This window comes from Marmota flaviventris, chromosome 16 (assembly GCF_047511675.1).
Source record: "Marmota flaviventris isolate mMarFla1 chromosome 16, mMarFla1.hap1, whole genome shotgun sequence".
NCBI classification, from domain to species: Eukaryota; Metazoa; Chordata; class Mammalia; order Rodentia; family Sciuridae; genus Marmota; species Marmota flaviventris.
This window is the reverse complement of record NC_092513.1, coordinates 74360111-74374116: the sequence shown is the minus strand read 5'-3', so window position 1 is coordinate 74374116 and position 14006 is coordinate 74360111.

The window sequence follows — 14006 nt, the reverse complement described above, 5'->3', positions numbered from 1 at the left end:
GTGGGTTCCTCAGTGGCCCCTGACTAAAGAAAAGATACAAATAGCCCATGACCTGGTCAAACAACAATTAGCGGAGGGACATATACAACCTTCCATATCTCCCCATAATACTCCCATTTTTGTCATTAAAAAGAAATCTGGTAAATGGAGATTATTACAAGATTTAAGAGCCATTAATAATGAGATGGTTATTATGGGACCTGCTCAATCAGGGATTCCCCAATTGTCTGCTTTACCAAAAACCTGGTATGTTTTAGCTATAGATATTAAAGATTGTTTTTTTTTCAATTCCAATTCATCCCGAGGATAGTCCACATTTTGCATTTACTATCCCTGCACTAAATCATGAAGGTCCTGATCAGAGATATGAATGGAAAGTACTCCCTCAAGGGATGGCTAATAGTCCAACTATGTGTCAAATTTATGTTAACAAAGCAATCCAGCCACTTAGAAATCAAAATCCTGAACTACAAATATTTCACTATATGGATGATGTGTTATTGGCACATAAAGATAAAAACACATTGCTAGAATGTTATGCCACACTTACAAATTTATTAAAAAAATTATAATCTAAAGATAGCAATAGATAAAGTACAATTAAATCTTCCAATTAATTATTTAGGGGTTTTATTATCCTCAACCATGGTCCGTCCACCCAAAATTCAAATACGAGTAGATCAACTCAAATCACTTAACGACTTTCAAAAGTTATTAGGAGACATAAATTGGATAAGGCCTTATCTAGGCATACCAACAGGAGAGTTGGGACCTTTATTTGATATTCTAAAAGGTCCATCAGACCCAAATTCACCCCGCATGTTGACGCCTGAAGCAAGAAAGACATTAAAAATCATTGAAACATATATGAAAAATATGCATTTGGATAGAATTGATATAAGTTTGCCTTTATTATTTATTGTACTACCAACAAAAAATATTCCTACAGGAGTATTCTGGCAAGAAGGTCCATTATTGTGGATACATTTATCTTATTCTCCTAACACTATTCTTACTAGATATCCTGAGGCTGTAGGACAATTAATACTAAAAGGAATAAAAGCAGCCAAGGGCGTGTTTGAAATTTCTCCCAATAAAATTATTACTCCATATACTATGGATCAAATTGATGAGTTAGCTAATGAGTTAAATACTTGGACAATAATCATGTGTAAATCTAATGTTTCATTAGATAATCACTTACCGTCTAATCCTTTGTTGTCTTTTTGGTCTAAACATCCTGTAGTTTTTCCGAAGATGACAAAAAAAACCTCTATCATAAATGCTCCAAATATATTCACTGATGGGTCAAATAATGGTACAGCAGCAGTAGTTACCCCTGATCAAACTTTTACATTTTTAGTACCCAAACAATCAGCTCAAAAGGTAAAGCTTAATGCAGTATTACAAGCTTTTATGATGTTTAAAGATTCTGTATTTAATTTATTTTCTGATAGTCAGTATGTAGTTAATGCTATAGTATCCCTTGAAGATGCTGGTAGGATTTCCCCTTCTTCTACTGTTTTCTCTTTGTTTTCTACTATACAAAGTCTAATCTGGGACAGAAAAGATCCATTCTTTATAGGACATATCAGAACACATACAGGATTGCCTGGAGCCCTTAGTTTGGGCAATGAGTTAGCAGATAAATCTACACATGACATACATATTTTCTCCACAATAGAAAAAGCTATAAGTTTTCATAAAAGGTTCCATGTCAATGCTAATACTTTACAAAAGCGTTTTAAAATAACTAAAGAACAAGCCCAACATATAATAAAACAATGTCAAAATTGTGTGACATTTTTACCACAAGTTAATCTTGGAGTCAATCCTAGAGGACTGATACCTAACCATATTTGACAGATGGACGTCACACACTTGCCAAAATTTGAAAAATTAAAATATTTACATGTTACAGTTGATACTTCTTCTGGATTTCTGATGGGCTCCCTTCATGCCGAAAAAAAAACTAAAGATGTTATAGCTCATTGCTTACAAAATTTTGCCACTGTGGGCGTTCCAAAACAGTTAAAAACTGATAATGGTCCTGGTTATACGTCCACCTCTTTTAAACAATTTTGCTCATCATTTGACATTACTCACATAACAGAAATTCCATACAATCCACAAGGACAAGGCATAGTTGAAAGAGCTCATCAAACTATTAAAATGTACTTATTAAAACAAAAGGAGGGAATTGGAAAGGGGTATATATCCCCCAAAGATAAACGTAAAATAACCCTTTTTACTCTAAACTTTTTAAATTTGGATTCATCAGGGCTTAGTGCTGCGGAAAGACATTTGTATCCAAAAAATGTACATAAGCCTAAGGTACTTTGGAAAGATATTCTAACAGGACAATGGAAAGGTCCTGACCCAGTGATAGTCTGGAGTCGGGGCTCTGTTTGTGTTTTTCCACAGGAAGAACAGCAGCCGATTTGGATTCCAGAGACTAACTAAAACAATTTCTACAGACCAAAAGGAAGATGATTCGACTCAAATCCATAACAGCTGATATCCAGATCTCCAGCTTGGCTATTCTTACATCTGCGACAGTGATTAACCAGGATGTTTTTTTCCAATACCTATTTTATTATTGCTTTTTCCCACATCATAAAGTTCTATTTTATTTTTGAGCTCATACAGACCTAGGTTAATGTTTTTTCTGATCAGTTTTATTTTTTGACTGTGGAGTTTTTGAACATTGCAATGGAGATTTCACCTAGGTAAAGCTACAAGGCCTTTACTATTGTCTTATGTGTTATATGTTACGTGTGCACACTTCTGTTTTGTGTTGTATGTCTGTATGTGCGTATGTCCATATATCACATGAGGAGCGCTCATGCACATGGATCCAAAAAAAATTTTTTTTTTATTATTCACGTGATTTTAATAGTTTAATTTAATTTGGGTAAACAGCTGTTGAGGATTGTTTTAATATATAAACAAATAAAAGGTTAACAGATCTGTTTGTTTACTTTCACCTTTCCTTTTCATTATATTTAATAATTCTGTTCAGGATAATGTAAATTGTTCTAAATATTGTTCTCTTAGTACCTGTTGAAATGTTACATATTTTTTTTTAGCATCATTGTCAAAATTCCTATTTTCATCCCAGTGCCGGTGAAGACAAAGATAAAACCAAACTACAACTTCTTCGAGAGTTATCACAACAAACCGTGTAAACTGATGCATCAATGATTTATAACTCAACAAGTAATGCTCAATCAATAAGTCGATTTATTTTGGAAGGATATGGACATATTGATAGATTCCTCTGTTTTGAACTGCTTACAAAACTTGCCTGGACTATGTATCACTTGTATGCTTTATTTTGGGAAAATATGGACATATTGATAGATTCCTCTGCTTTGAACTGCTTACAGAACTTGCCTGGACTATGTATCACTTGTATGCTTTGTGATCTATTTGTTGATGCAGCAAATTATGGTAGTGCTAACGTATATTTGCTGATGTGTCACCAGTGATACAATTTTTCCTAGGAGCCGTTAATTGACTTGGTGTCATGACATTTCTGTATCCTCCTCCCTTCTACTAGTTATGGTCTAATTTTGGGGGCCAACAGAGGTGAGGTAAAGAACCTCACCCCCCCACCGACACCAAGGCCAAATTTGGGGGCCAACAGAGGTGAGGCAAAAAACCTCACCCCCCCACTGGTACTTAGGCCTATCCACGAGTATGGCTATATGCTGGACCGGTAGTCAGTGACGGGTATGATCCAATTACAGTGGTATCAACCTAAGACAGGAGGCTGACGCCTAAAAGTCAGTTTTCCGATGACGGGTAAAAACCATATGTTAAATTGGACAAACCTAACAGACACGGTCCCTAGCCAGATTGCTTGTTACTTAAACAAAAGGGGGGAGATGCTAAGAGCCAAGTATATGATGCATGGCATTTTTGGTCTAAAGGTGACGCCAGCTAGCCATTGAGATGATATGATTATGTTAAGATTTGCATTCATATGGATATTGGACTCCTGCTGTTCACCTAGGCCGGCTACGGGACTCCTGGAGAGTTCCCATTGGTTGGGGAAGTACAGTAGGAGGGAGTTCCAGGGGAGGAGCTCTCTCTGTGGTAGAGAGGAGGCCGCGTGGGTGGAAAAAATCTTCCTGGGCGGTACCGGACATTGGCGGCAGTTTCAAAAAATAAACTTTGTTCCTGCTTGAGTGGCTCGTGATTTTGTGCCCAGCCAGATTGCGGCAAGTAACAAAAAAATTACTAAAATAATAAATAAATAAATAAGAAAGAAAAGTGGAGGAAAAATTCTATATCCAACAAAATTGTCCTTCAAAAAAAAAAACAACTTTGGTCATCTTAATTGATGCAGAAAGAACAGTTGACAAGATTCAACATCCTTTCATGTTAGGAAAAAAACTTCAACAAATTAAGAATAGAAAGAAGATACTACAACATAGTAAAGATAATTTTTGACTAACATCATACTAAATGTTTTTCCTCTAAAATCAGAAAGAAAGCAAAGATGCCCACTCTCATCACTTCTATTCAACAGAGTACCAGTAGTCCTAGCCAGAGCAATTAGGCTAAGAAAAAAAAAAAAAACAATAAAAGCATCCAATTGGAAAGAAAGAAGTCAAATTGTCTTTATTTAAAGACTGCATGATCTCATATGTAGAAAACCTTCAAGATTCTACTCCCTCCCCCCCAAAAAAAGGCCTTGTTAAAACCAACAAATTCATCACATCTGAAGAAACACACAAAAATCAACTGTATTCCTATACAATAACAATAAGCAATCAAAAAGGAAATTAATAAAGTGATTTTAATTACAATAGTATCATATGGAATAAAAACTCATGAAAGACTTAGATAAGAAAGCAAAAAAATTGTACACTGAAAACTACTATACACTGCTGAAAGAATTAAAGAAGACACTAATAAATGGAATGATATCTTGTGTTCATGGATCTGAGAACTTAATATTGCTAAACGTTACTACTACAAAAGCAATTTACAGATTTAATGCAATCTTTACCAAGATGCCATTGATTATATTTTAAAAATTTTTTTTCTGTATTTTTTAGTTGTGGATGGACACAATACCTTTATTTTGATTATTTATTTTTATGTGGTGCTGAGGATCATACCCCGTGCCTCACACATGCTAGGCAAGTGCTTTACCACTGAGCTACAACCCCAGCCCTTGATTATATTTTTCAAAAAAAGAAAAATACATCCCCAGATTCATGTGAATTCTCAGGGACCCTGAACAGCAAAAGCAATTTTGAAGGATTAAAAAAAAAAGAAAACAGAGTTGGAAGTCTCTTATTTCCTGATTTTGAAACTCACCTATGAAGCTATAGTGGTCAGAATGGTGCAATACTGGCATAAAGAGACTTACAGACCAATGGAATATGATAATCCAGAAATGAATCCTTGTATATATTATGGCCAAAAGATTTTCAACTAAGGTGGTAAGAGCAGCCAATGAGGACAGTCTTTTCAACAAAGAAGGCTGGGAAGTTTGAATCTCTCTGTACAAAGGAGTGGAGTGGAGCCCTTAATTTATGCTGTATTTGAAAAATAAATTAAAATGGATTAAAGGCCTAAACATAAGGGGAAGAGGTATTTTTAAAAGTCTTAAAAGAAAAACAGGGGGAAAGCTTCAAGAAATTTGCTATGGGCTAAACTATATCCCCCTAAAAAGTATATTTTGAACTCTCAATGTGGTAGTTTTAGGGGCTAAATCCCTCACGAGATAATGAAGTTTAGATGTAATTATAACAGTGCAGTCCTCATGATGGAATTAGTGCTCTCATAAAGGAAAGGAAGAGACACTGAGCAACTTCTCTCTCCCCAGAAACCAAACCAGCCATCTTCTTGATCTTGAACTTTACAGTTTCCAAAATTGTAAGAAATAAATACCTGTAGTTTAAGTTACCTAACCTGTAGTATTCAGTGATGGTGGCCTCTGAAGATAAATATGACATTGAATTTGGCAATGATTTCTTGCACATTACACAGCATGAAGATACACACACACCAAATCTTCATCTTAGTCTTAGCTTCTGGAAATCTGAGTAAATTCCTATTCTTCATAAGTCTATTCTATATCAGTCTATAGTATTTTGTTATAGAAACAAAAAAAGAAATCAGGTATCTGTTCTCACCACTTCTATTCAGCGTTTTACTAGAGGTACAGAGCTACACCTCCAATGACCAACTTCCAACAACCACACCCCACCTGTCTAGAATTGTCAAACTATAGCATTCTGCCAGTGGATCCTCAAAAGCTCATGCCCACCTCACAATACAAAATGCATTCAGTCCATCTCCAAGACTCCCCATAGTCCTAACAGTTCCAGCATTGCTTAAAAGCTGAAGTCCAAAGAGACTCAAGACAAACTCTTAGCTGTGAGCTCCTCTAAAAAACAAAATCAAATTATTTACATTCAATTTATAATGACACAGTGTAAACATTCCCCTTCCAAAAGGGAGAGATAGAAGCACAGAAGGAAGGGACAGGACCACAGCAAGACCAAAACCCATCAAAGCAAACATGTCCTATAGCTCCATGTCTGGTATCCAGGGCATATGGTGGGGAAATGTGGGCCCCAAAAGGCTTGGGAAGCTTAGTCTGTATGGTCTTGCTGGTTGCAACCCGCATGGCCTCTCTCCTAGACTGGCTCTGTTGACAGCCTGTAGCTTTCCTTGGCAGAAATTCCACATTCCTACCATCTCTTAATTCCCATAATCTCTGCAGTTTCGGCTTTGTGCATCACCCTCTCGGGCTGCTGTGGTAATTCTGACCCTGCAACATGTTACCTGGCCTCCCAGGCCTTCCTTTGAAATCTTCATGAACTCTACCCCCAGCATCCTCCTTCAGAATGGGTACAACAGGGATGATACCAAAGTCTGCTGCCAGCTCAAGCAGTAGCCAGGCCCTTTGGACCTGGCTTCAGTGGCCTGAGTGCCTGGGTGGCTGATAACAGTGAAACAAATTTGAGAAGTGGGGCAGGATCTCAAGTGGCTCTGGAACTCGCTTCTTAAAGCAACATCTTTCAAATAAGTTTTCACTTTTACACCCTTGAGCCTGACATGGGTCTGGTTGATTCCTGAGATGCCCTCACAGCATCTTCCCTCTAGTCACTGTGCAAAGTACTTGGTTTCTCTTTAATGGCACTGATCACAGCCAAACCATCCTTGGCCCCAACTTTACATGTGCTTTTCTGGACAAACTTCAAGTTCTAAAAAATTTTTCTCCTCTGTTTTTTCTCCTATTTATCACAGTAAACTGGCTAAAAGCTTTCAGCAAATATCCATGTCACCATCTGAATGCTGTGCAGCCTTGAAATTTCTAACACAAGATCAGTTAGTCCATCACCTTTAAATTCAGCCTCATACAAAGTCTCAGGACATGGACAAAATGTAGACAAATTCTTTGCTATAATGTAACACAACTGGTCAATCCAATTCCCAGTAGAGTCCACATTCCCATCTGAAACCTCAAAAACAATCTTTTTTTAAATATTTTTTTTTAGTTGTAGTTGGACACACTACCTTTATTTTATTTATTTATCTTTATGTGGTGCTGAGGATCAAACCCAGTGCCCTGCACATTCTAGGCAAGCGCTCTACTGCTGAGCCATAACTCCAGCCCCATCAAAAGTAATCTTTACTGTCCACATTCCTACTGGCATTCTGATCTGACCTCACACTAGAATTGCCCATTAAGCTTTGTTTACAATATTGTAAGTCTTCTAGGCTGCATCTCCACACTTTTCCAAATTCCTCTCACAAATTGTTTCCAAAGGCTTCTGAACAACATGGTCAGGCATAATCATAGCAAGTATCAAAATTGGTACTTCTTGGTACCAATTTCTGTCAGCTTTCTGTTACTGTGACCAAAACATCTGATAATGTTTATTTTAGCTCATTGTTTCAGTCAGCCACCTGCATTGCTCTAGGCCTGAGGTGAGGCAGAACATCATGGCACATGGACTGGTGGAGGAAAGCTGTTCAGCTCATGGAAGATGGGGAAGAAAAAGGTGGGAGCAGGGACAGACATAGTTCCCAAGAACATGCCTTCTACTTCCTCCAACAACATTCCACCTGCCTACAGTTACCGCCTAGTGGTCTGTTCAAATTATTAATCCATAAAATGGATTAATCCACTGATGAGATTAGAGCATCCATAAACTAATCTTCTCACCTAAAAACATCACTACATTATCTAACACATAAGCTTCTGAGGGAATATTTCAGATCCAATCCATAACAAGTATACAAGATAAATATACAAAAGCCAATTGTAATTTTCAATAAACAATTTGAAAATCAAATTGAGAAAATTATTCTCTTCACAGTAGTATCAAAAAAGAATAGAACAGAAATAAATTTAACAAAATTATAAGACATTGAAAACTATAAAAACATTGCTGAACCAAATTAAATAAATAAAAGGAGTGATCACTACATGCACATGGATAGGAAAACTCAATATTGTTTAGGTGGCAATTCACAATCTTTGTCAAATTCCAACAGATTTTTTCTTACAGAATTGTGTATAACCCAGAATAGCCAAAACAATTTCAAAAAAAGAACAAAGTTGGAGGACTTATACTGTATTTCAAAACTGTATAAAGCCACAATAATCAAGACAGAGTGATAATAGTACAAGAATAGGAATATACATTAATAGAACAGAAGAGATTTAAGAAATACAGCCTCAAAATGGATAATGAATTGATTTTTCCTTTAAGATATCAGGCCAATTCAGTTGAAAAGGATGGTCTTCCTAACAAATCATTCTGAGACAACTGAAAATCATAGCATAAAGATAAATTTAGACCTTTACCTCATAGCACAAAAATGAAGTCAAATTCAATCACAGGCCAGAATACAAGAGATAAATTATAACCTGCAAAACAAAATCTTCCACCATGGTACCTGGCACCAAAATCATAATCATAAAAGAAAAATTTGATAAAACAAATTTCATCAAATTTAAAGCTTCTGCTCTTCAAATGGTATTAAGAAAATGAAATATCAGACCTCAGAAAAGATATATGAAAAACCACAGGCTGAGAAAAGATACATGCTTAGCATGTCTCTGATTAAGTACTTGTATCCAGAATTTACAAAGATTTCTTATAACTCAATAACAAAAAGTTGGGGATGGGGGAAACAATCAAAAGATGTAAGCAAATATTTCATCAAAAGAAGATACAAGAATGGCTAATAAGTCCATGCAAAAATGCTAATGTAATTAATCATTATGGAAATGAACACTGAAACTCAAGTATTACTACATATCCAACAGAATAGCTATAATCAAGAAGAAAGAAAATACCATAAAATAGAAAGAACCTCATATATTGCTGTTGTACAACCACATTGGAAGAATTTGATAGTTTCTTAGAAGGTTAAACAGTACTGTATGACACAGAAAGTCCACTCCTGGGTATTTCTTATAGAGAAATGAAAACAGATATTTATAGAAAATATTGAACAAAAATGTGCATAGCAGCATTAATCATAAGAACCAAACCTAGAAAAATACCTAAATGTCCATCAACTGTCAAAAGTATAAACAAAATTTAGTATTCATATAACAGAATACTACTTGGCAATAAAAAGGAACAATGTATACATTGCATCATGAATGAACCTTTAAAATATGCTAAGGGAAAGAAACCATATGCAAAGTATACATTGAGTGACTCTCTTGGTGACCATATTACCATTCCCCTAATAACGAAAGAATTATGTGTCAACCATATACTTTTTCTTCAGTGGAGTCTTCTAGTTATCGAAATATTTTCCCACAATTAAGATATCCTCTACTCTGCCATTCACCATTCTGTCTTCCATCCCCTATATTAGGATATCCAAGATATTGAAATAATCATTATAAGATTAATTAGGAATCTTATCTGCAATCTTTTGAAATATTAGACAAACGTATTAGACCTCAAAGTTTGTGCATCTTTTCAGGTTTTTCCTACTCCTTTCTCATTTTGGTGAGAGTCTCCTCTGCTGAATCATTCTTCTTTCAAGTTTGAGTAAAACAACACACTTTTACTATCCTTCTAGTATTTGGCTTCTTAAGCAACTGCCAGTGGGCTATGCTATGGTTTGTATGATGATCCCCAAATGTCCCATGTGTTAAAGGTTTGATCCGAAGAGTGGTGCTACTGGCAGGTAGGAGGACCCTTAGGAGGTGGGCTTAGTGGTGGCCCTTAGCTCACTGGGGGAATGCCCTTATAAGAGACTATAGGACCTAAGCTCTTTCTCTCTGATTCCGCATTTATTCAGTGAGCAGTTTGCTTAACCACACATCCACCCTGATGTACCTTACTGAGGCCCAAAATAATGGGGCCACTCAATTGTGGACTTGAACCTTGAGTACCATGGGCCAAACCAAACTTTTCTAAGTCGTTTTAGTCAGATTTTTCATCAATGTGACCAAAAGACCTAACAAAAACAATTAAAGGAGGAAAAGTTTATGTGGCTCACAGTTTCAGAGGTCTCAGTCCATAGATGGCCAGCTCCATAGCTCTGGGCCTGAGGTGAGACAGAACATCATGAAAGAGTGGTGTGAAGGAGGAAAAAAGGCAACAAAGAGGCAGAGATCTTTCCCTCTGCTTACTAGGGACAAAATATAAATCCCAAAGGCACACTCCCAGTGACCTACTTCTTCTAGCCATGCCCTGCTTGTCTATGGTTAATGTGTAGTTAATCTATATCAGTGATTATGTTAAGATTTTCACACCAAATCACTTCAAGTCTTAATCTTCTTTCTTTTGGTGGACACTTCATATTCAAACCATAACACAAATTAACTACCTCATGTAATTTGTCAGAAAGCTGACTAACACAGTCTGAATGATAGAACCTGAAAGTTTAGAGAAGTTAACTCTCATTGAGGACCTAGGGCTAATATGTCCAAGACTAGTTTTAAAAAAACACATTCTTTAAAAAGAAACTTATGGGTTGCATGTAAAATTCATGAAGAAATGCATAACCTAGAACAGCAAAAACAATTTTGAAAAAAAAAAGTTAACATATGATTCAATAGTCAGAGTTTGACAAGCTGAGTTGAGACAAATTGACTCAGTTAACAAAAACAAGACAAAGAATGGAGCTGGGCATATTTTAAGAAGCAAAGGGTATGAATACAGGCAGTTCTTGGCCTGCATAGTACTATATTAATGCAAGCTTATTCATTCATACTGGGACCTTGTTTTCACTTTGAATAGTTCTCTAAAAGGCAAAGTTAAAAAACAAACAAACAAAAAAAAAAAACAGGGTTCCTATGTACATAAATTTCTGTTAACAAGGCACCAAAGTGAGAACTGCATGTCCATGTACACAGGTGTGTGACCGCACGCACGCACGCACGCACGCACACACACTGCTGTTATTGGGTGACTGTCATGTTAAATATGCTCAAATTAAGTGCTCTGGGTAGCATACCTAGGTGTATAATTTTTCATTTAAGAAACTTAATAGTTTTATTTTAAAACCCTGCTTTTCAGTATTTCATTGTTAATCCTAAATGATTCTATTAAGGATAATAAATTCTATACAAGGGTAACTACAGAGGTTCAAAATTTTGCAGTTACCATTCAAGAACACAAAAATGTATCTTAAAATTTTAGTTGCTGAATACCTAGAGCTACCATTTCTGCTAATAGTAGAACACTGAAATCTTACCCATTTAAACTTTACTGTATTTCTAATTGTGAGGAAAATGTCATTAGTATTTTGGTAGAGATTGTATTCAATCTGTAGATCAATTTGAGTAATATCAATATTTTAACAATGTTTATTCTTCCAAACCATGAACATGGGATATCTTTCCACTTTTTTGTGTTCTCTTCAATTTCATTCACCAGTGTTCTATAGTCTTCATTAGATCTTTTACCTCTCCAGTGAAATTTACTCCCAGGTTTTGGGTTTGTTGTTGTTGTTGTTGTCTTTGTTGTTGTATATATTGTAAATGAGATGGCGTTCTTCTTCTCTTTGTCAGATAATTTGTTATCAGTGTATAGCAATGCTACTGATTTTTATGTGTTGATTATCTTATAACTTAGCTGAATTTATTATTTTAACAATTTTTGGATGGAGTCTTTGTGGTTTTCATACACACCATTATGTCATCTACAATCAAACAAATTTTACTTCCTAATTTTCAGTTTGAATACCATTAGATTTCTTTCTTCTGTGCAATTGCTCAAGCCAGCACATCCATTACTATGTTGAATAAAATAGTGAATATGATTATCCTTATATCTTGTTCCAAATCTTAAAACTTTCAGCTTTTCCCCATTCAGCATGTTAGCTTTAGGTCAGTTAAGTCTGGTCTTTATTATGTTGAGGTACATTCCTTCATACCTACTTCACTCAGAATTTTTATCACAAAGGCTGCTAAGTTTTACCAAATGCCTTCTCTGCATTTATTGAGATAATGTTTTTTTCCTTCGTTCTGTTTATGTGGTGTACCACATTTATTGACTTCCATATGTTGAAGCATCTTTGCATTCCTGTAATGAATCCCATTTTATCATGGCAAATAATTATTTTTTTTAATTGTTTTATTGGATTTGGTTTATATCTATGGTTCATCAAGTATATTGGTCAGTGGCTTTGGTGGCTGTGTCCTTGTATGATTTTGCTATCAGGGTAACAATGCTGGCCTTGTAGAATAATTTTAGGAGTATTATCATCTCTTCAATTATTTTGGAAGCAATACACCCATAGCAATTATAAGAATTGATATTATTTGTTCTTTAAATGCCTGGTGAAATGCAACAGTAAAATCATCTGGTCCTGGGATTTTCATTGGTAGGAGACTTTTTATTACTGACTCAATCTCATTATTGACTCTGTTCAGGGATTTCTTCATGATTCAATGGTGTTAAGCTGTATGTCTAGGAATTTATCCATTTCTTTTAGGTTATCAAATTTGTACAGCTGTTCAACATAATCTCCAATAATCCTCTGTATTTGTGATATCAGTTGTAATGTCTCACTTGTTGTGATTTTACCTGAGTTTTCTTTTTTTTTTTTTTTAATTGGCCTAAGGGTTTGTTAATTTGTTTTTTTTTTTTTTTTTAAAAACAGCCCATTTTGTTGATCTTTTGTATTATTGTTTTTAGTCTGATTTTATTTATTTATGATTTTTATATATTTATCACTTCATTCCTCCTACTAATTTTGGATTTATTTTTCTAGTTTCTTGAATTTTTTTTTTTAATCTTTCTCCTTTTTAGGATGTAGGTGTTGATTGCTATAAAGTTCTCTCTTAACTGTTGCTGTATATCTCATAGTTTGGGGTAAGTTACATTCTATATTCATTTGTTTCATGAAACTCTTTAATTTCTTCCTTATTGCTTTGGTTGTGTAGGAGTAAATTCTTTAATTTCCATATATTTGTAGTCTCTAAAATTTTTCTTGCTATTGGTTCCCAGTTTTATTTCATTGTGATTGGAAAAGATAATATGATCCTAACTTTGAAAAATAAATTATTAGACTTGTTTTGTGGCTTATCAATATGATCTCTCCTGAAGAATGTTCTACATATACTGATGAGAATGGGTATTCTGCAGCTATTGGGTAAAACAGTCTATGGATGTCTGTTACATCCACATGGGCTAGGGTGCAGTTTAACTCTATTGATCTTCTATCTGGATTATCTGTCCACTGTTGAAAATGGGGTATTAAAATCTGCTACTAATATTGTATTGGAGCCTATATCCATTTAGGTCTATTAATATTTTTTTTGCATATTGGGGTGTTTTGATACTGGATTCATATAGTTATTTCCTTTTACTGAATCGACTATATTATTATTTAATGACCTTGTCTCCTTTTACTACTTTTGACTTATAGTCTATTTTATCTGACAGAAGTATAGCTACTCCTATTTTTTTTTCCCTATCCACATTTTCCTTTTTCAGTTTCTTCACTTTCAATCTAAGCAAGTTCTTAGAGGTGAATGAGTTTCTTGAAAGCAT